Source organism: Anser brachyrhynchus, assembly GCF_964034855.1.
Source record: "Anser brachyrhynchus genome assembly, chromosome: 2".
In the NCBI taxonomy this organism is placed as follows: Eukaryota; Metazoa; Chordata; class Aves; order Anseriformes; family Anatidae; genus Anser; species Anser brachyrhynchus.
Window position 1 is genome coordinate 90,508,222 of NC_137695.1, and position 23,862 is coordinate 90,532,083.

Sequence of the window (23,862 nt, forward strand, 5' to 3'; positions counted from 1 at the left end):
TACCAAGCCCTTGAGGAAAGCGACATCTCTACCTACCTCTCATTTCCCAGACACGTGCCACAGTTTTAGTGCAGAAGAGCACACTTCGCTGTGATGCTTGTAAGGTGCTGTGTAAGATGTTCTCTCAATCAGATTGACCTTATGGTACAATATTGCCCTCTCCTCCAACTTGTGAATATATTAGCCACATTCAATTGAGCCTGATATAAGGGAGCTGCCTTAAATATATTAAATTCTTATAAGTTGCATTAAGAAATAGGTGGCTGAGTAGATCATTACATTAAAATTTATAACTCCGAGCCCTACTTAGTCAAGTCATAGCACCCAGGCAGTAAGTCTTCACACTATAGTTTATAACTATACATATCTGCTGCTGTTTTCCTCAGCCAGATGTTCAGAATAGAGGGTACAGTAAAGACAAAGAAAAAAATGTAGGGGATAGGTGACAAATCCATGGGAAACCTACTGATGTTAGTTCTGCTCCTCATGAAACAGCTTGAGTTCACTTCTACCAGCCAGCTCCAATAATAATAATAATAATAATAATAATAATAATAATAATAATATTGTCAACCCAAAATCTATCTTTTGGAGTCAAGATGAGATTTGTCATTCTAAGAGTTTTTGTTTGGACTCTCTCCTTTCTATCTGTGCACAATGTATTCGTTGCAGAGTTTCTGGGATTATGTCTGTCTGTACATTTGTAACCCTCCTGCTGCCAGGGAATGCTTTTTTGTTCCACATTATACCATTACAACAGTTAGTGTGTGAGTCCTTGTGCACAACCAGGTCTTCTAGACAAAAGAATTTAAAAATCCTTTAAATCCTAAAAAAAAAATACTTTATTTGTGGCAGTGAGACAAATAGGTTTATGATGATCTAATACATTTGGTTCTTCTTGTTCATTCTTTCACCACCTAAATTTTCCATTTTAAATTCCTGCTGTCGGACATAGCTGTGCAGACTTTTTGTTTGTTTGTTTCCAGTGGCAGGAATGCTTTGCCTCTCTAATTTGGATGAGACACAGCAGTCAGGTATGGTAGTTGATTCCTGCACCTTTGTTTAGTTTGAAAAAGGTAGACTGCTGGGTTTTGTCTCCAAAGATGCTGACTACAAAGATTATCCAGAGCTCATTGAATGACTGTGGAAACAAGTGTTTATCAAGACAGACTCTGATAAACTGTCTGAAGCAGAAACCCACAAGGACAATTATATTGTTTGAAGGACGAGTGACTGAGCTACACTGATAAAAGAAAACAAAAGGATTATAATCAACAGTCTACTAACTGCAAACAAAGCTGCATGTTAAAAAAGGGAAAGCCATTACACGTGTCCTAAAACCAACTGAGATGAACCACTGCAGAGTTTGTTCCTAGTTTGTTCCTCACAGGAAAAATCTTGTGAATCAAAGTTGTGCTGCGCCATTGCAAAGATGAAAATTTTTTAGCACCAGTGACTGCAGCAGCAATAAATCCCAGGTCTATTAAGATATTTCAGCCCTGCTATTCAGAGTGATTTGATCTCTGCTACTTCTTGCAGCAATGTGTGTACACATACATTCTACTCAGGTATACCGCAGAGGTTGGTAAATCCCCATCCTTGTAGCTTTTCAGGACTTGCCATTTCTTGACACAAAATCACAGCTGACCTGACCTAGTGCTGAAAATAATTTTGCATCTATTTGTCAAATCACACAGCAAAGAACAACATGTATGTCATCAGCCTGAGTCAGTCCTAGTTCTGGCAAAGAGAAAAAAATATATTTATACCACAAAAGACCGTTTCTGATGGACAGGTCAACCAGCACTCTTTCCTCCCCAAAGATTTTTTTTCCAGACTGTCATATACAAGTCCGGCACAATTCATTTGTATAAGGTTTCAGGTCTCTTTCCTCTGCACTTTTTTCAAAAAATACAATTCATCTCACTTAACACATAACTCATGCCAGCAAAGATCCTAACACAGTATTTAATCTAATGACAAAACTCTAAACTAAGCATAGATCAAGGCAAGAGAGGGCCAAATGAGGGCAAGCATACTGCCAGTACTCAGGAAGACGGTGTGCTGGTCCACAGCAGTGGCTGGAAAAAGGTCACATGAAGCAAATGGCAATCTGGCACTCTGTATGTCAAAGTGCTCCAGTTCTGAGGCTAATGGCCACAGAAGGCAGCTGTGACAGAAGAAAGTCTTTAAGAGAAACATGAGCCCTTTGTGAAAAAAAAGATCAAGTCAGCTGAAGGAGAAGAGTTCCCTCCAACCAGTTAATGGGGCAGACTAAAGAGATCCTAATGAAAAGAAAAAAGAAAAAAAAAAGCTTTTTTGACCTTAAATCCTATATTTTCGTCAAGGCAGTGATGCTTGGAATAATGGCAGTGATCTACGGAAAGAAAGAACAGGAGAGGACTGGTCTGTAAGCAGTGAACAAGTGTTCAGAGTAAAATGCAGAATTTAGAAATGTACTTTCCAAGAAAAATATATATAGTTTCAGAGCCAAATGAACTTCTGTCACAGTTATGCATACATACAATGCACAGGCTCTGGTCCTTGATTTTTGTAACCCTGAGAATGTTAAAACAGGACAGTATGGAGTACTGGTGTATTATTATATGTAAGCCTTCAATAGCAAAACTTAATCCATATCACATTAATAAAGAAATTTTAAAATGTGATTAGTATTGTGTCCTAATTAGGAAATAGGAAAAAGGGAAGGACTTGGAAATGCTGTTCTGACTTCTGGTTAGGAAGATCAAGCATATGGCTTATGAAGCTGATCACAAATAAGAACTGCATATAGTAAGCATTTGTTCACTTCAAGCCTTAAAAAAAAAAAAAGCAAAAAAAAAAACCACAGAAGTGCTGGAGGAATCAGTGCCTGTAATATTTTTGGTCTTGTTAAAACCATCTGTTAAATGCAAGTTATTTAATTTATTTCAAATTTGAAATCCACAGAATCCAGAGACACTTCAGGGAAACAGCCAAGCTGGGTGCAGTAATCTAATCACAGCACTTAACACCAAGGAAGAAGATATTCTTTTGTCCCTCAGATGCTGGCTGTCATGCTGGTTCAGGTGAAAAGGTAAGCGCAATGGCAAACAGTAGCAAAGAAGCCCAGGCCTGATCTCAGAGTTAGCTTCACTCTAGCAAAATGCCTTTCTCACAAATGGCTAGGTGTATCATCAGAGAATAAAAAATACATACTATTTCAGTCACCCTTAGCTCTTGAGATTTGGCTTTCTCTGTTTTAGCATATAAGTGTGCATGCACAGAGACTTTCTCAAGCACCTACCACTTGTCCTTTCAAGCATACCTCTGAAGCACTGGTTTCAGCATAATCAGTTTTGCAGATTTCCCCTCATCTCATTCTCCATCTCCACAGGGATTCCTTTTGTGTATTCACAAAACACAGTATCAAAATACATCTGCCACTTCTTGTATATTTTACTGAAGTATCTCCTTTATTCTTCTGTATAGATATTTTTCTAGCAGTCCAAAGGTTGTTCAGTTATAGATATCGTCTTAGGCACTGCATAAATATTTCTCTGCTAAAACTGTTAGTCCATATGAAAATCACTTCACACAGTCAAAGAGAAAGGACTTTTATGCAGTTCATTGACTATTGTTTTTATTATTTACTACCATTTCCCTGGTGCTCAGTCTTGGCACTGTCTATGCACATAAACCCTGTCTAGTATAATATACAGAGACTTTCTAAAGGTGGAGGGAAGGATCATCTCCTCTGGTCTTCTTTGGTGAGAGATTTATTTATTTTTGGTTTGTGTGGAGGTTTGTCCTTATTTCTTAAAAAAAAAAAAAAAAAGCATTGAAAAATGAAGATAAAACACTCTTATGATGTGTTGTTGGTAACAGTTCCCTATCCCTGATCATTTGCCCTTAGCCCAAACCCCTGCTTCTACTTTAACAGCACATAAGCCACAGAGAGGAAGTTCTACTTCAAGAGACATCTCCATTTTCTACACACACCACAGATCTACTGAAGCTAATGGAGATCTTGTCCATTTTTGTTTGAACTCCTGCAAAAAGTGTCCAGCAGCTTCTGACATCTCATACTGGGAATTCAAAAGTTTTGAAGGTATCTGGGAAAACTTCTCCTTATTCATGCTATGAACTCTCCTTCATTAGAAACTAACTCTCATGCCTGACCGCTGTTCTAGTCAGGAGGTTTCACCATCTGAAACTTGTCTCAGAGAGGTGAACAATGTCATTTACTTTAACAAGGATGAAGCTTGCTCTCTAGACTGGGAATATCACAGAGTCACAGAATCATCAAGGTTGGAAGAGACCTCGAAGATCACCGAGTCCAACCTCTGACCTAACACTAACAAGTCCTCCACTACACCATATCACTAAGCTCAACATCTAAATGTCTCTTAAAGACCTCCAGGGATGGTGACTCAACCACTTCCCTGGGCAGCCTATTCCAATGACTAACAACTCTTTCAGTAAAGAAGTTCTTCCTAATATCCAACCTAAACCTCCCCTGGCGCAACTTTAGCCCATTCCCCCTCATCCTGTCACCAGGCACGTGGGAGAATAGGCCAATCCCCACCTCACTGCAGCCTCCTTTAAGGTATCTGTAGAGTGCAATAAGGTTGCCCCTGAGCCTCTTCTTCTCCAGGCTGAACAACCCCAGCTCCCTCAGCCGCTCCTCGTAAGACTTGTTCTCCAGACCCCTCACCAGCTTCGTTGCCCCTCTCTGGACTCTCTCGAGCACGTCCATGTCCTTCTTGTAGAGAGCGGCCCAAAACTGAACACAGTACTCGAGGTGCGGCCTCACCAGAGCCAAGTAGAGGGGGACAATCACTTCCCTAGACCTGCTGGCCACACTGTTTGTTACACAAGCCAGGATGCTGTAGGCCTTCTTGGCCACCTGAGCACACTGCTGGCTCATATTCAGCTGACTATTCAGTCCCACAGAGACAGAAACACATGAGCTCAGCATAACAGCAACAAGCAGTCTTTTAGGTGGGATCACAGGTTGTACCTATTCCCTTTAATAATAAAAGCTGAGGGTCAGCTGATTACATCTAAATATCCTCCAGGTAAAATGGCAAATCAGCATTTTGTTTCCATTCCAAACTGATCTCTATGTGTCTTCTTACATGGTAAAATAGATAGGGAAAACACACAGCAAGCAAAGCTCCACAAAGAACACTGATGATTTTCCATGATTTCATCTCATTAAGTGGGTAAATAGGAACAAGGGTGACAGAAGATGGCTCAGACACTTATTGGAGCACTGCACATGTTTGCTAAGAAGAAGATTCCCTTGAAAAACAAAATGGAAAAAGTTTTAATTTGGTCATGAATAGGAGTGTTTTGATTTCATGTATTGTAACCATATGTTGACTGGCATCTTTTGTGCTTACATAGTTATAAAACAAAGCCTGACTTGAGAACATGAGCAAAACCCCTTCTTAAAATGTTATTAATATTTTAGATCAAACTTTATTTGCATATAAAGATGCACATTTTTAGCTGAGTCACAAAAATGGATGTTGCTCTTTCTATTAAACAAAATAAAAACAATTAAGCAGGAAAACATCAAACTGAAGAAGTGACGATGGCTTTTTTTCTCCATCCATTCCTGAAGTCTTAAAAAGGCAAAATAATTCACAGAACTTCAAAGAATAGTAGGAACAGGTATTTGAGAAGGAAAAAAAAAATATCTCTGTGAGGCTGATAGTGTTCTGGAGCTGGTTTTCCTTCTTTTTAAACCTTCACACTGGCCAACTCAACATCCCATGCCTATCTGTTACCTTCTCGTTCCTTATTCTTATGCTTATCCAATATGTCCAAGAAAATCGAGCATTGCTTTTAAAGATCTCTTCCTTGTCTAGCCACATGCTCAGGATTTATGTCTTACACAGCCCAATCTGTATTTCTAGCTCTTTTTTCATCATCCATTTATGTGCAAATACAAGAGTTTGTACTCAAAAAGAAAGTAGCAAAATTTTATTGGTGATACTCTAGCAGGTAGATTAAAAATGGGATGGAGTGAAGGGCAGTCCAACATGTATGTTGTTATTTTCTCAAGTCAGAGTGCTTTTCAGGTCTTGTGCTTTCTCATTAACTAACAGACCACAGATTAACATAAACCCTCAAAATCTTGTGCTGTAATTCACAGAAGTTACCAAAATCTCTCTTTAGCATAAACAGGAATTCAGAGGGAATTCTGCACCATTTGTGCTGTGCTACTTCCTTTCCTCTTCGCTTCCCAACCAGTCTTACTCTTGTTTTGCTTTATATATATATCCAAATCTAAATTTCTGTTTTCTTAGGAGCACAGATATTCACAAACCATCATTTAGCCTACATCAGTCAGGCTCAAACCATGACACTGAAATGGTATATTCCATAAAGAGTTATGCTAAAGTAACAGCTTCCTGCCTCTAAGCTGACACCAGAACAAAGCAAAACTTTAATAAGCAGTTAGGGCTCCATCTCAAAGTATTAAGGGAAGAGTAAACATTACAAAAAACAGTCCCTTTCATGCCTGACACCAGTTTGGATACTTAAGACTAGAGTCTTAACTATTTGAACAGAAGAATGTGAAGCAGTACCACCAAACACAGCAGCACACAGAGCATTTAACTTCAACGATTAGAAAAGTTTTCCAGGGAGTGACAGCAAACATAAAGTTACCAAGCACAGCAACAAGCTTACCAACAGTTTTTGCACAGGTCCACATCCAAGACAGCCAGCCTTATTCAGCTAGAAGCAGACCTAGAACTAAAGCTGCAGATTCAGACAAGCCTACTCTAGGTATTGTGTGCTGTTATTATTGTTGTTGTGTTTTGCTGTTTTTAAAGAATTTTAGCACCTTTTCTATCTACAAAACACATCACAAAACCCTATTAAACCTTTGTGTGTCTGTCTTAAATTAACCTTTCATTTGTCTGATTTAAAACAAATGCAAACTTTGTTCACCAAAAGTCTTGTTGTATGGGAAGTTTCCTCTTTTGCCAACAAGATCTTCTACTCTTCCTTAAAGCTAGTTGTTATTAAAAGAGAAGATGTGCTTCGCCACACACATGCTGCCCTTCCATTTATCATCCGTTACCCATTCAATCAAGTGTTGAGAACAAGCCTCTTAGCAGAGGATGTGTTGATTCTGCATGGTAGAGAGATGAGGATTCAAGTGAAAGCAATAAAATAAGACCCACAGTTTCCTGTATTACAAACACAAAAATTACACTTAGTCAAAACCAACAAAAGCTTCTTTAAAAAAAAAAACAAAACTCATTTTTTCTTATTGTTCTTTGGTATGTCTAAATAATATTTTTAGAGGTGGAAAGGCCAAAAAGAATAGATTTTGCACAGAAATAATCAAAGTGAGCTCAAGCACTAAAATAATGTTGACATTGGTGAGAAATAAAAAATGTTTGCTCTTCGGGATCTGAAATATTTTAAAAATTTATTTATGCCAGATACAGATATCAATAAACACAGTTAATACTGCCTCAGGGGGATGTCAGAGAGAGATCAGCTTCTAAAACAGAGCATATATAACAGCAGCATTTCCCAGAGGAAGGTTCATTTTTGTTTTTCCTGACACACAACCATTTAAAGCACAGAATATATTAAAAAATAATCAGAATAAATAACTTATTAGACAAAAAAAAAAAAAGGCCTATTATATGAAATGTGAATTTTCTGCTGCACTATTTGGAATCACATACTGAAAATATGTCTAATATCAATTTCAAATAATGCAGCCATCACCAAAATAATACCATACTTTTACAGGTCATACTGTATAAATAAAAAAGCAATATTCTCTTCTTTTTCTACTGCGAGTTATAGACAAAATTTTCAGTACTTAGATAAGCCCCGGTAGAGTTACCACTGGAGAAATCCACACCATTCTATCATAGTTCAAGACTGCTCTTTCCTAGCTCTTTCCCAATTCAGTTCTGAGTCCAGCAAAGGAACTGATTTATGTTCTCATAGTTGCATTTGGAGAAGGCTGACTTCCTTGGCTGCAAAGGGCCCAAACAGGGTGCCTGATGCAGGAACCTGCAGTCGGAGTTCAGAACTGAGGCACTGTGAATATTCTTTGTCTATACACACAGCAAAACACAACATAACCCCACGGCACAGTCTGATATAATGAACCATGGTAAAAACCCAGGGCAAGCGGATTCAGATGCATCTCTGTATTGGTTTCACACTGATGATTAGTTAAATTCCACCACACCACTCTCTCACTGCCTTTCCTTAAAGGAACTGGGGGAGAAAATATGATGAAAAAGGGCTCAACAGTTGAAAGAAAGACAGGGAGATTAATATAATTTGTTGCCTATCACTTACAGACTAGAGCGGTGAGAAGCTAAAAGCAAACCAAAAACACCTTCCCCCCATCAACCATTTTCTACCTCCTCCCGCCAGGCAGTGCAAGGGAATTTGGGCTGTGGTCAGTCCCTGGCGCTTTGTCTCCGCAGCTCCTTCACGGTCACTCCCTGCCCCTGCTCCGAGTGGGGTCCCTCCCACGGGATGCCGTCCTTCCCAAACTGAGCCTGCGGGGGCTGCCCACAGGCAGCAGCTCTTCAAAAACTGCTCCCACACGTCTCCGTACCACGGGATCCATCCCCCAGGAGCAAACTGCTCCAGCACGGGTCCCCCACGGGTGGGCGGCAGCTCCCCCCAGACCCCCTGCTCCTGCGTGGGCTCCTCTCCACGGGCTGCAGCTCCGGCCCGGGGCCTGCTCCTGCGGGGGCTCTCCGTGGGCCGCAGCCTCCTCCAGGCCACCTCCACCTGCTCCACCGGGGGCTCCTCCACGGGCTGCAGCGTGGAGATCTGCTCCGTGTGGGACCCATGGGCTGCAGGGGGACAGCCTGCTCCACCAGGGGCCTCTGCACAGGCCGCAGGGGAACTGCTGCTGCATGCCTGGAGCACCTCCTGCCCTGCTCCTGCACTGACCTCGGTTCTCATTCCTCTCTCCCAGCTGCTGTTGCACAGCAGGTTTTTCCCTTCCTTCAGTCTGCTCTCCCAGAGGCCCACCCTGCATTGCTCCCTGGCTCAGCTCTGGCCAGCAGCAGGTCCCTTTTGGAGCCGGCTGGAGCTGGCTCTGATCTGACGTGGGGCAGCTGCTGGGCTCTGCTTACAGAGGCCACCCCTGCAAGACCCCTGCTACCAAAACCTTGACAGGTATGCCCAATACAGGTCAGCTCCATCTGACTTCAGCAACAAAATAACTCCCTTCCCTACAAAATGCATTTTTTGCAGTCAATTGGTTGTTGCAATGTTGTGTGCCCTCCTCTCTTTCCACACTGGAAGTGTAAAGTTTTTTTAAAAATAGAACAAAGAACAAAACCAACAACATCTCATGGAGACTGTCTCACTGACAAAGAAACACAAGTATTTACTGAAAATTTCATTAGAAAAATTCAACCAAACTCAAATTCTTGTAAAAGCCTGACATCATACCCCCATTTCTAGCAATGGTTGAAAATTTTGAGTTAATTTGCTCAATAGACATTTTTTCAATAAATAGTATTTATACCACAAAATCTGATTAAATGTTATTAAAAATATATTTCAAGAGAAATGTGACTGAAAAGAAGTATGCAAGAGTACATTGACCATATGATACTTTATTAGATTTTCTCATCTGTCATACAATTGCTCTGCAGATGTTTCCCATGCAGCTGAGATTCCCTCCAGAAACCTCATGTGAAATTCCAGCCAGCCATGTCACTCTGTCAGTAATTTTAAAACCACTTTGGAGTTCTCAGCACAATTTTCTTCTGGACTAGAATTAGCTATCCCGTGCCTTTTTTTTCTTTCTTTTTTCCCCTGCAGTCTACCTTCAAAGGAACACTTCTTGACTTAGTTCAGCTGTTTGGTTTGTTCATGAGTTCTATTTTAGACTGTTAACAAAAGGCTGTATCTCTTTTTAAAGGATCATGAAGCATTGTTGTTGTCCTATGAGTAATGAAGTCCATTGATGTGGCTAGTGATGTCTTCACTGATAGTCTACTGCCCCAAAATTTTCTGAACCGTACGTTCTGGGGAAGGTCCTATCCAGACCCATAATCTTATGGATGACAGGTCTACCAAAATCAATAGATTGACAACAGTAAAGTTGTGAAGCAAATCTAGTGATCCTGACCAGAAAAGCACTGTACAGCAATGAGTTAGCAATCCATATAACAATTTTATCAAGTAGTCCAAGACCCATGCTGTGCTGCGCTGCATGCACAGCTTGGTCTTCAGGCTGTGCTTCACAAATTCCTTGGCTGCAAGATAAACTCACCCTTCTCACTTTAGTAGAAGAGCCTGCAGACAGCTTCCACTCAGTACTGGCTATTACACTACCTATGTGGCCTTGCCTTTACTGAATAGTGCAGGAAGTTCTCATGATGGCATCATTACTGTTTGACTGTAGACATGATGAGCTATTTCCATATAGGAAAATCTTATAATAGCTTGAATGACCAAAATGGGAGAATCTCGGCTGTCAAGGGGTCCTCAACGTTGAGCTGTGTGGAGGTCAGCATCCTGTTCAATGCTACAATTCTTGGGTGTCCAAAAGAGGCATAAGGTTATATATATTATTCGCTGTTTACAGTGTTAGCTATAATAAATACAATTTCAAATGAAACCTTACCTACTTTCTTACTGAGGTCATAGCAGACAAGCATGTCCTGGTGCAAAACACCAAACGGTTTAAATGTCTAGAAGATCAATGCCTGAGTGCAAGATGTCAAGTTATCTTGATGGAACATCAAATATATTGAGAAAAAGAGTATGGGAGTCTATCAGACTGTCTCTAAACCAAATTCACTACAGTCCAAGACTAGGAAAAAATAAAATCTTGAAGTGATTGACATAAAGGTTTACTCTGATTTCCCACTTTTATTTGTTGCCTTTCATCCCAAAACACTCTTCCAAAAATTTCCTTCTCCCAGGCATGTTCCATAAGCTTTATGCTTCTCCAGTCCTGTGTCTGCTGAGAATTTATCTCTACAGATACAAAAAAGGCAGTTGTTTAAGTAAATCAGCAGTGTGTTTTGTCATGTCAGCATTATTACACCAAAATATTGAGGACTTTGATAAAATCACCATGCCCACTAAATAACCCTGAAGATTAACAAGGCCTAACAGTTTGGCTTGGCTGTAAAATGACAAGACAAAAATTTCCTGTCACAAGTAAAATCTCTGCATCCAGAGACTTTCTGTTCCTTCTTTCCCCATTTAGCTTCTCTTGACCTAATTTTGAATAATTTCTGAGGTGCAGAAACAGTCAACAGTCAGTGGCTGTTGACTCTAAACCACTCAATTTATCCAGATGATTCTTGAACATATTCAGTAAATATTAACTATATTAAATAATCAGAACAGATACAGTGCAGTGTCAAATGAGATATCATTATTAAAAAACTAAACAACAACAAAAAGCATAGCTTAAGGCAACATGGAAGGTGATCTTTTATATCTTTTATTTCCAACTTTCCTTTTTTTTTTTTTTTGGGGGGGGGGGGGGCGGGAATAAGGGTGGGGGTGGAATTTCACCAAATTCAAATTCACTAGATTTTTCAGCGACAGATCTAGTAATGATAGCTTGGTAAGAAAATGGCTTTAACAGAATGTTACCATTAACACTAAATTATCCTGAAGTACCCAGGAAATTTCACTTTCTTACAGACAGATTAATTACTTGAGAAACTCATTGCAATATGTCACTGTCATGCTCATTTACACAGCTTTTCTTTCTTCTTGTTGCTGGTACAGATTTGCAAACAGCTATTCTGCAGATATCTGAGATAGGAAAGGAGAGGTCAAAACTCTTCTCAATATAAAACAAACAAGCGAACAAACAAAAGAGCACAAAACCACAACCAGTCTTCTCATACATAAAATTTCTTTTGAGTGTTCACTTGCATGATTACAACCAAGAAATGGTCACTTCTCTCTAGTGAGGGGCATAATAAGAAATAACCACAAGAAAGCAATGGAGCATTCAACTGTATTTTTGTATATTTGGTTGCTTGGTTTGATTTGGTTTTGGGGGTGTGTGCACTTTTTTTTTTTAAACAGGTAAATGCAAGAAATCTTCCCTCTTCCACCAGAAAACATTATCAACTTTCTGAATAAATTTTGTACTTTAATTCCAAAGAAGATGCTTTCACTTTAACAACCTACCTATTTTTCAAGGGAAGCTTGTCTCAGGGGGAGGGGGGCAAAGGCCTTTTATTCAGTGTCATATTCCTAACTGTACTTTGCTGTCTCGGACACAGTTCAGATACTCAGCCTGTGCAAAAGCAATGACAGTGGAAAGTAAGTTGGAGTGTAACAACGATCTGAGAACAAAAAAAGGAAAACTAAAGAGCGTGAAAGTTTCATGTCACTTCATTAGTCCAAGCTGTGACACCCCAACGCATGTCTATATTGTCTTCATCTAATCCTACTATTTTCTATGTTTCCTTTTATTTTTGTAAGCTACAAGACCAAAAATATTTTTAAGCTTTATGCTAGATGGTTCTCCTCTTCTGTTATACTCCTTGTTATTTGCAGTTTGGAGACGTGAGAGAAATTGCCTGTAAATGCCTATGGCACCCTCTTAAAACAAACTTGTCTAAAATGTGATTACATGCATAAAGACATTTTTCAGCAGTTACAGAAAGGAAACAATGTGCAAGGAATATGGCCTCCTGTGCCTCAGCAGATTCTTCAAAATGCAGGTTTCAAAAAAATGGCTGCAAAGTCTTTGGCATGATGAAAAAGCTTAGAAAAACAAATATTGAAGAAAGCTGTAGAGGAAAAGCCTATGTACAAGAAACCTGGTAACAGCCAGCCAACAGCCACTATCTCAATATCGTTCTAACTCTACCTTGTCATTTTGCAAAAGTTTAGAGAGAGACACCACCATGAATTTGTCCAGCTAAAGCTGCAGTGATCAATTGCAACTTCCTATAAACAGATAACACTTTACACTTAATCTAGTATAGAGAATTTAATTCTCTAGTATAAGTGCTGGAAACCTTTCACTGAAACTTTTCCAAAAATATGTATAAGTGATAGTAGGACAGCTTTTCAAGCCCACAGTACAAAAGACAAAAAGCTTGGGGGTGGGGACAGTTAAGATTCTAGCATTTCACATAATTCCATTTCATGAAACTATGCACAGATGCACTGGACAGAAAAGTTTCAAAATCTTAAAATGTCAATACAGTGCCATTTTTTCCAGCTACCTCTAGTATCCAGCTTCACCAAACTGTACCAAACTGATGTTCAGTTGCCAGTGATATTCCTGTTATTTCTGCTGATATCTCTGCAACAGAATGTATCTGCAAACATCAAAAGGAAATAATTTCTTATGGTGATGAGAAGAACTTAACACAGTAAAAACAAATATTATCAGTGTGATTATTGTTTGTGGTCCTTACACATTCTCAGACACAGAACTTTCTCAGTCTATTTAATGACAGTTATCAGAAACTTTGAAATCATTAACGATAAAAAGTTCATGAAAAAATGAACATTAAGGAAAACTGTAGGTGCTGAATTGCCCATGTACAAAATTTTCATGACATTTAATATCATAGATAAGCAGAAAAAAATATTATTAGGTATATCCGGCTTCAGCTGTTGCACAATACTTAAAAGTGAGATTTTTGTGCAGTTTGGCAAGAAAATATATAAGCGAAGAAACAGAGAAGAATAAGTGCAAAACACTCTTCAATTTTGACTTCAAAAGTAACTGTGTTAAACCAAAGTAAATCCAGCAAGATATTTTTTCTCACACATTTTGTTATAGGGAAGCAAAACATAAACTCAATGGGTACATTCAATTATTCATGATAATTAAAAAGAGAATGAACTGGTGAGCTCACAACATAAATAGAATTGTCAAAGTGAAAAAGGAATAAAGCACAAATTGGCAAAATGCAAGTTAGGCACATGCAACTGTCAGAAAAAGTGTTATAAGCAGAACGCAGAAAGACCAAACCAAATGGGGAATAAACTGCTAAGTCAGTCAGACCAGTCAGACCCTGGAGGTTTAACAGACAGTAACCTTAGAGAACTGCAAGCCGATGAAAGTATCACTCAAAAAATATATCAACCAGGGCTTCATTAAAATTAGAGGGGGAGGAGGAGGAAGTGGGGAGAAGAGGGGACACAGAGGTAGAGAAGGAGAGTTAAATGGGGGCAGGAATTTCTAAATAACATTCATATGGAACAACACATTTGCATTTGAAGTATGTTACTATTTCAAGCAATATACAGGTGTGAGGTCTTAACAATACCTAATTTAGAGCTTCTTGAAGATGAGGAGTATGAGCGTCAGCGCACACAATCAACATACCTAGTATGTAAATACTACATTTTCACACATGCATCCCCTGAAAGTTATGGAGATGCTAAGAACTGATAAAATTTACTTTGAGTTATGAAAATGCATATACTTCCTTTACCAAGATGTTTTTCAACTAACTAGTCCTTGTCTCCAGCCCCCTAAAGTGGATTAAGGTTTTACTTAACCTTCTACTAACATTTCTATGAGATTTGCCAGCCAAATATCTTCCAGGTGCTTTTATGGAATTAAAAAGTACAATAAAGGACAGCGTTTTCTTGCTGTTGTTTTAATATTTACATGTTCAGTAAAACAGAGTATGTAGACACTGTAAATGGTTTAATATATGTGAACGAGTTTTTCATCAATGATTTTCTGTCACTGCATTCCCACCAGAGAAAATGCCCCACTCCATGGTGGAAAGAAAAAAAAAAAAAAAAGTGAACATAGCTATGGTAAAGTTAATGTAAGGTATACAAAACTGAAAACAGTCAGGAACTACCTCACTTTGGGGTGAAATGAATTACATCATAGACCCTACAAAACCAGATCAGAAAAAATCATGAAAGACAATCAGGAAAGTGTTAGTTACAATAGCATATCACAGAACTGTTTGGACATACCACACTGGACGCAATTATATAATACTATACAGTACTGTATAACTATCCCACCCATACACTGATATAGCACAGCACTGAACTGTAAAAGCTCCTGGCTAGCTAGCATTTTTATGACAGAGTGTTTATGCCTATACAACAGAATGGTTAACAGCAAGGGAATATAACACCACTGTGGAAAACAAGTACCGAGCTGTTATAGATTTCAAACGGCAGGTGCTATCACAGACTTCTAAATTGGCTTGGAAGAATGAAAGATTCATGTGAAGGTGAAGTCCACAGAACTGCACAGTTTGACTACAAAAGAGAAACACAAGAGGTCAAGAAGCAGCTTGTCTGACAGAAGCAACTCCTAAAACATTCACATCGAACACCAGGAAGAAAGGCACTATTTTCATGTTTTACTGCAACAGCTGCAGAAGTATGTCATGGCTTGTGGTCTTTTTAAACATCAGGTAACCAAAACAAAGGAAAATAAGGTTATCTTAACTAACACAAGCACCACACATAATTAACTGAAAGAAACCTTTTTTAACTACAGAAAATTACAAATATTAACAAAACAAAACAAACAAAAAGATTAAGTTGATTTGGAGAGGTGATACACTAACTCTAAATGGCTAAAGCCACTTTACATAAGTGGCACACCAAGCCACGGGAATGAAGGGAAATTGCAATTTCAGGTGCTATTTCTTCTTCTGACAGAAGATGTATATGGAATCACTAACAGGAGTAAGGAAGTTAATAGCAGATGCTATTCTGATGGATGTATTTTGGTCAAGCTTCTGGGCTCAACACAGAGATAGCTGAAGTTTAACAACCTGTGATCTACAAGAGATTACACTAAATGATTCTTCTGGCCCAAAATGTATTGAACTTTTTATTGCCTGTGTTGCACATACACCTTACTGAAGTTCACCACTTTGCAGATGTAGAATTCAATTGGGTCTGTATTACAGATTTCAGTATCTTCCAGAAGAAGAGAAATCAGTAACAAACTCTATAGGACCTCTTATACATTCTCCTGCAAGTGAACGAAATCTTTCTACAAGTACAAAACAGGATCTTATTTTATAAATTCTTAGGAACATTTAAATATTGATGGCAATCACAAGAGTCATTCAACAAATTATTTTCCTATTTCAGAATCAGCATGAGTAAATTAAATTGATTATATCATCACAGAATATAAATTTGGAAATGTAGAACTACATCTCTGACTCATAATATTTGCAGTTATCTGATCAAAGAATAATCCCTGAGCTGTTTCCATCAGATATTTCTTTACATGTCATCAAGATTCACTACAGTAGATGTGGCAAAATACATAATTATGGCTTTTAAAATTTACAAGTGACCACTCATGAAAGACACAGGAAAAAAATAATTTCCTCTTTTTGCTAGGATACCAGCCCCTCCTCCCCAGGCACCATCAACATAGCTCTAGTTAAAACATCATTTCAAAACCTGGTAGCTGACATCCACTAGAGGATTGTACTGGGAACCCTGCAGAAGACTTCAAACAGTGAAGTGATCTTCAATAGGCCTTGTCTGCTCTGCTTATCCTTATACATAAGGCTTGAGAAACCCATATGTTAGCATGAGTAGCAGCTGTAAGGAAGTCTGCCAGAGCGCACTGTGCCAGCTTGTGCTGCGCACTGGTGGATGTTAAGAAGAGATAACACCCCAATCTGTCCAAAGAAGATGCATGATTCTGTTTGTTGCACTCAATGAAAGGCACAATGGTATGTGAGGGAGGAGGAACCTCTCCATGAATGGGATTGGCCCAGCATGCTGTGGGAAAATCCATGCACCATCTATCCAATGCTGCACAGAACTGGGATTCCCAGCATCTGAAGGGATGTAACATTTATTTGCTGCCTAGGTTCCTCTTTTTACTCTATCTTATTAAAACAGCTATTTTATTATGCCATTTGTTGTCAGGTCTTTCTTACTGAGATGCAGTAAGAATGCTGTACCATCTCTCTCTCCTCTCACTCTCCACCCCCCATCATTCCCAGTGCAGAATCAGATGTTATTCACATGCAGAAGTTCTACAAAGACAAACATCTTATCATTACTCAGCTTCTCAGGTGTCAGTACAGCAAGGGAGTACAACAGCAATGAACATTTTGCTTATCCATACAAACGAGGTTAAACTGAACTCCACACAGACCTTAGTATATACATCTAACTGCAAGAACATAAGAAGATATCACTTCCTATTGTACATTAAACCCTTCTGCCAGAGATGACTGCTTTGTAACAGGAATGATAGAAGTGCTGACTAAAGTGGGGATCATAACTTCTTGAAGAGGACTAGAGGACATTTACAGTTGCAATAACATCCCAAACACTGTAATATTTTTGTTTTAGAGATCATACCTCAGAGCACTGAGAGATGGAGTTACAATGATCCCTTTTATATACTTTAAACAATAATGTGAAAAACATAAGGATATGCCACCCACAGACAAGTTTGTCAAATTGCTCATTGTCATGGAATCAATTTTACACACCTCTCATGTAGCAGTAATTAAGGACTTGTTATACACTTTTATGGTAAATAGCAAGGTTAGATTGTATTGTATTTAACAGCGCTTAATCAGCATTTAATCATCAGCCAGTTTAACACAATAATTTCAACAGAATTTGCTACAATAGAAACAATAACTTAATCAAAGGCTAGAGAATAGTAAGGTTCACCCAAGACTTACTGCAGGGTCCTGGGGGGGTTCTAAACTAGTCGCCTGCTTCCAAAATACTCCCTAGAGTGAATTACTCACCCTGCACACTCATCAGCATTTGTCCACGGACAAGCTTGTTCCTCAAGGAGTCAACCCTGAGATGCACATCCCCTCAGGGGTACCCTGAGAGGCATCCCAGCTCAGGGGGAGATCGAGTGTGCAGCCCACTGCAGTCCCTGGAGAGCTCAAGGGGCTCTTTGCTTAGTACTACTATTTATAGGACTGCAAGATGATTGTTAGTCAGTACTTTTCCATCCTGCCTATGGTTCAGATAAGGCAATTTTGGTATTTTCCACTAACCCTGCCTTCCAGAATGTACAGTTCTGGTACTTCCCAGATAGGGCTTGTCCAGGCTGCAGCGCCCAAGATGCGGTCAGGGTGTGCCTGTTTGTACTCACCCATTATGCTTCTTGTCTATTGACAAGATTGATATAATATTAGTTAATTTTTTGCCATAGCTGAGTTGGGAAAAAAGCTACTGCACCACAGACATCAAGGGTTACAGCCCACTGAGATCCATGAAGAGCTCAAATAAGCTTTTCTCTAAATGCTGTATTTATAAAATAAAGAGATTGACTCATGGTCAAACCCAGATTCCTTACCATGTTCTGGAACTGCTGTGCAAGGCATAGCCAAATTGAGGCCTACTCTGGCTCATAAGCCTGAGCAAGACTTATGTCAAGTGCAGGAGAAGAGCATACCCACCACAGTCATAAAGTTCTTTAAGTAATGCTGCTGCTTTAGCTGTCCAAGAACATGGAGAACACCAATTGGCAGAAGTAGTTTGGCCAGAGAGACATATGACCACATTTTTTAAACAGCAGGAGAGTTTATCAATAATCCAACTTTCTTTAAATTTTAAAACTACAAGAAAGCAATGAGAACAATGGTATACCAGTTTTTCTAGGTTTTATATCTGTACATAACTTTAACGCCAATCGTACTGAAGTACATTTTTCTTAATGTCACTTGGAAAGAACCACTGGAAAAAATAAACAGAACACATTGCATATGTAAACAGCTACCAATTACAGTTACCTATTAATCCTCTTTTTAATTTCAGGACTAAGATTCCCCTAAAACTTCTAAATCGGGCCCAGTCAGCATGGGTTTATGAAAGGCAGATCCTGCTTGACGAACTTGATCTCCTTCTATGACAAAGTGACACACTTAGTGGATGAGGGAAAGGCTGTGGATGTGGTCTACCTTGACTTCAGTAAGGCTTTTGCCACCATTTCCCACAACATTCTCCTCAAGAAACTGGCTGCTTTTGGCTTGGACTGGCGTACACTTTGTTGGGTTAAAAACTGGCTGGGTAGCCGGACCCAAAGAGTTGTGGTGAATGGAGTCAAATCCAGTTGGAGGCCGGTCACTAGCGGAGTCCCCCAGGGCTCAGTACTAGGGCCAGTTCTCTTTAATATCTTTATCGGTGATCTGGATGAGGGGATCGAGTGCACCCTCAGTAAGTTGGCAGACGAAACCAAGTTAGGTGCATGTGTCGATCTGCTCGAGGGTAGGAAGGCTCTGCAGGAGGATCTGGATAGGCTGGACCGATGGGCTGAGGTCAACTGTATGAAGTTCAACAAGGCCAAGTGCTGGGTCCTGCATCTGGGGCACAACAACCCCAAGCAGCGCTACAGGCTGGGAGAAGAGTCGTTGGAAAGCTGCCTGGCAGAGAAGGACCTGGGAGTACTGGTTGATAGGCAGCTGAATATGAGCCAGCAGTGTGCCCAGGTGGCCAAGAAGGCCAACAGCATCCTGGCCTGTATAAGAAGCAGTGTGGCCAGCAGGGCTAGGGAAGTGATTGTCCCCCTCTACTCGGCTCTGGTGAGGCCGCACCTCGAGTACTGTGTTCAGTTTTGGGCCCCTCGCTACAAGAAGGACATGGAGGTGCTCGAGAGAGTCCAGAGAGGGGCAACGAAGCTGGTGAGGGGTCTGGAGAACAAGTCTTACGAGGAGCGGCTGAGGGAGCTGGGGTTGTTCAGCCTGGAGAAGAGGAGGCTCAGGGGCAACCTTATTGCACTCTACAGATACCTTAAAGGAGGCTGTAGAGAGGTGGGAGTTGGTCTACTCTCCCACGTGCCTGGTGACAGGATGAGGGGGAATGGGCTAAAGTTGCGCCAGGGGAGGTTTAGGTTGGATATTAGGAAGAACTTCTTTACTGAAAGGGTTGTTAGGCATTGGAATGGGCTGCCCAGGGAAGTGGTTGAGTCACCATCCCTGGAGGTCTTTAAGAGACATTTAGATGTTGAGCTTAGTGATATGGTTTAGTGGAGGACCTGTTAGTGTTAGGTCAGAGGTTGGACTTGGTGATCTTGGAGGTCTCTTCCAACCTAGATGATTCTGTGATTCTGTAATTTCAGTAAGAATATTGCAGGTAGATTTGAATAGACTGTGTACATGTACCACTCAGTAAAAAACAAATTTAAAATCAAATCAAATCAAATCAAATAAATATGGAAAGGGGTATAAAATACAGGAAAGGTTTTTCAAAACATGAAATTCCATTTCTAATAACTTTCTCTTTTTATAACAGCTGCAAGTTGTACCACCTAAGAACCAAAGAAGAATATTTTGTCAAAAACATTTTTTTCTCCCTCATGATAGAGACATTTTCTAAACAGAAGCCTAAAGAAGCAGAAGATGGGTCTTTGAAATCAAAACTGCAAACCCTGCATGAATACAAATAATAAGTACAGATACGCAAACAACTTCATCATCATCATACAACAGAAAAGAGAGCCTAGATGCTTCCTTATTATTTAACACAAAGACAGCAAGGGGGTTAGGGATGGAGGGAAGAATCTACTGATTTAGTCCACCTACACATGACAGTAAGTAGGATTTACTTATATTAATATGACAGGCAAAACATTACCTGGTTGTTTTGGTTTAACTCAGCAAGCAGCTAAGCACCATACTGCTGTTCGCTCACTCCACAGTGGGATGGGGGAGAGAATCAAGAAAAAAAAAAGTAAAACTTGTGGGTTGAGATAAAGACAATTCAATAGGACAGAAAAGCATAGGAAAATAATAATTCTGATAAAGGAATATACAAAGGAAGTGATGCACAATGCAATTGCTCACCACTCACTGATTGATGCCCAGCCAGACCCCAAGCAGCAGCCTCTGCCCCTTACCCCAGGTAACCCCCCAAGTTTTATTGTTCAGCACAATACCATATAGTATGGAATAGCCCTTTGGTTAGTCTGGGTCAGCTGTTTTGGCTGTGTTCCCTCCCAGCTCCTGGTGCAACCCCAGACTCCTCACTGGCAAGGCAGCAGGAGAAACTGAAGTCCTTAACTCTGTGTATGCACTGCTCTGCAACAACTAAAGCACTGGTGTGTTATCAGCATTATTCTCATCTGAAATTAAAAACACAGCACCATACCAGCTACTAGGAAGAAAATTAACTCTATCCCAGACAAAACCAGGACACTGGTTCTCTTCAGACAGGAGCTGCTCATGAACTACTTGTGATTAATTGCAATTTTCAGTGCTGTGCTTTGACATGAAAACTGCAGTTCACGAGCAAATGATGAGCAGCACAGACAGATGCAGAAGGGGTAGAGCAGAAAGCTGTGGATGGATCCCATCTGCCTTTTTTTTTTTTTCCCATCCCACACATCAGCCAGAGACCCCATTATGTCAGATATTTTCATCTTTTTTCTTAATTATTTTAATTAATATTCTGAAGTACGTTTAGAGCGAAGGCGTGCAGCAATATTAAACATAGGTCTAGATTTTTAGAAAGTTACTTTTTACAGCATTCTATTGTGTGTTTTTATGGGACTGTTCAGAAAACTGTCAGTTTCCTATTTCCCTGTTGACACATTGGCTTGTGTGATTTGTCACAAGGGTTGTCTGTGTCATATTATGTGACATAATACAAAGAAGCTGAGAAAATGAGATGTGACAAGCCAACTAATGCACTGAGCCAGCAGGGAAATTTAAAAGCAGTGCATATCTTAAAACAGAGTTGATTTCTCCCTTCTCCCCTCTCCATCCGTCCTGTCCCCCAAGCCCACATGGTTTCTCCTGCAACACAGTGAGGGTCAATTCTTCATTACCTATGTTTAAGCAGCAAATTTTCCTTCCAGCATTGACTGTGACAAATAAGTATTTTCTCATAAGCCAGAATACAGGCAACTAAGTTTTATTTAGTGCTGTCTGGAGTCTGAAATCATGTGTATAAAGCTTCTTCCAAGAGTAAAGAAGTAAGCTATGAAGAAAAAAAGCAATATTCAGAGAAGATCTATGAATAAAATTCCAGTCTGTGAGCAATAATAAACAAGGTTAGCTAGAGAAAATTGCAGTAATCATCGGCAACATAAAAGTAAAGATGCATCCTTTGCATAGGTAGTGTCTTTCAATAGCAGTAAATAATTTTATTATCAGGTTCATTTAGAGTTGCAGTACTACAGCAGTATCTGTTTTTCCCTCCCTTATCACCCGATTCCTGTTGGCTCTGGTTTGTAAAGAAAAACAATGCAACAAATTCCCCATTATCAGTTGTCAACATTCCTGGAATTATAGAGAAACCTATTGTCCCAATACTTGGATATAATACAGATGTTAGTTTGTAGTAACAGTATGAGACAATAAGTCCCTTTTTCACATAGCCTATTCTATACTGTCATGACATTGGAATACTTCTAGGATAGATATTCTAGATTTAGAAATATTATGCTAGAGTAAAAATATTCTTAGAGTAATTTCAATTAAATTTGAGAATTATAGTTAGTTGTGGGCAAAGCCTGAATTTTTGTTTAAAGCATTTGATCAAGCTTTATATAGAAATTCTCAAAACATTTGGATGACCAATGGGACAATTTAGAGTTATTGTGCCGTAATAACCACCCTATGAAAAATATTCTTTTCCGTAATGGAAACAATATGGATTTATAAGAAATCATAAAACAACTTAGAATACAGGAATCTATGTACTCTCAGACTTCTACTTGCTCAGTACCTTTTTTTTTTTTTTTAGATTGGTTATATACTGGTTGCTTCATAATAGTGTCATCCTTTGCTTATTTTAACAAGTGGTAAAACTGTGTATACTTGGGGAACATATGCAGAACATAGCATTTTAATCACTTTTATTCTTCAGATTTAATGGATACAATCAAAAAAGCATAGTTTAAAAAAAAAAAACTCAAATCCCAAAGCAATGTCTTGATTGAAGCAATTTTAACCCATAGTGTAATAAAATTATACTTTATAGTTCCTGTAAAAAGAATTAGGCAGTGCAGAATATCACTTAAAGTACAATATATTTTAGGACTTCCCATTTAGACTCATTTTATTCATTTCTTTCTTTCTTATTGCAACCCTTATAAAGCTACTTTAAAGTAGAACCCATTAATATTTGTATAAACATTTCCAGATTTCCTCACAGAAACCTCTACAGAGGTGTAAAATAAACATAATTGTTTTGCTGATGTGTGATCTGTGAGGTGGCTGACTTTAGTATCATCATAACAATAATACCTGAAACTTGGTACCAGCAGTCCTGTTACCTCAAGGCTGTCTAACCCTGTGGGGCTGGGACTCCACATATACATCCTGTGTTCCCAAACAGAGGGTAGGTAACTGGGGCTAGATATATATACAGAGCATTGAAAATAATAATAATAATAATAAATGCTGGGACCCCTAAGTCTGGATAGGATAGGGTCACAGTTGGCCCTCAGCACAAGAAAGATTTGGACCTGATAGAGCGAGTTCAGAGGGCTACAAAGTCGAGCAAAGATCTGGAGCACCTCTCCAAGGAAGACAGTGCTGGGGCTGTTCAGCCTCGAGAAGAGAAGGCTCTGGGGAGACCTCATTGCAGTCTTTCTGTACTTAAAGCAAGCTTTTAAAAAATATGGAGAGTGACTTTTTACACAGGCAGATAGTGATAGGACAAGGGGAAATGATTTTAAAGTAAAAGAGAATAGATTTAGATTAGACATCAGGAAGAAGCTATTCATTGTAAGGGTAGTGAGGCACTGGAGCAGGTTGCCCAGAGAAGCTGTGGATGCCCCATCCCTGGAAGTGTTCAAGGCCAGGCTGGATGGGGCTTTGGCCAACCTACCTAGTGGTTGGCATCCTTATCCTATCTTTGAGCCCTCTGCATCATATTTTCTCCCCCTTTCCTCTTGAGGAGGGGGAGTGAGAGTGAGGTTGTGGTAGA

The 23,862-nt window shown here is 39.5% G+C and overlaps 1 long non-coding RNA gene across 1 annotated transcript in view; it reads right to left on the reverse strand.

The window, feature by feature from the left end:
• Positions 1-18,052, reverse strand: part of LOC308191290 — a 37,604-nt gene extending 19,552 nt beyond the window's left edge. The window contains exon 1 of the long non-coding RNA XR_013947868.1: positions 17,724-18,052. This is a non-coding gene — a long non-coding RNA (uncharacterized lncRNA). The remainder of the gene's footprint in view (positions 1-17,723) is intronic.
• Positions 18,053-23,862: the final 5,810 nt, after the last annotated feature.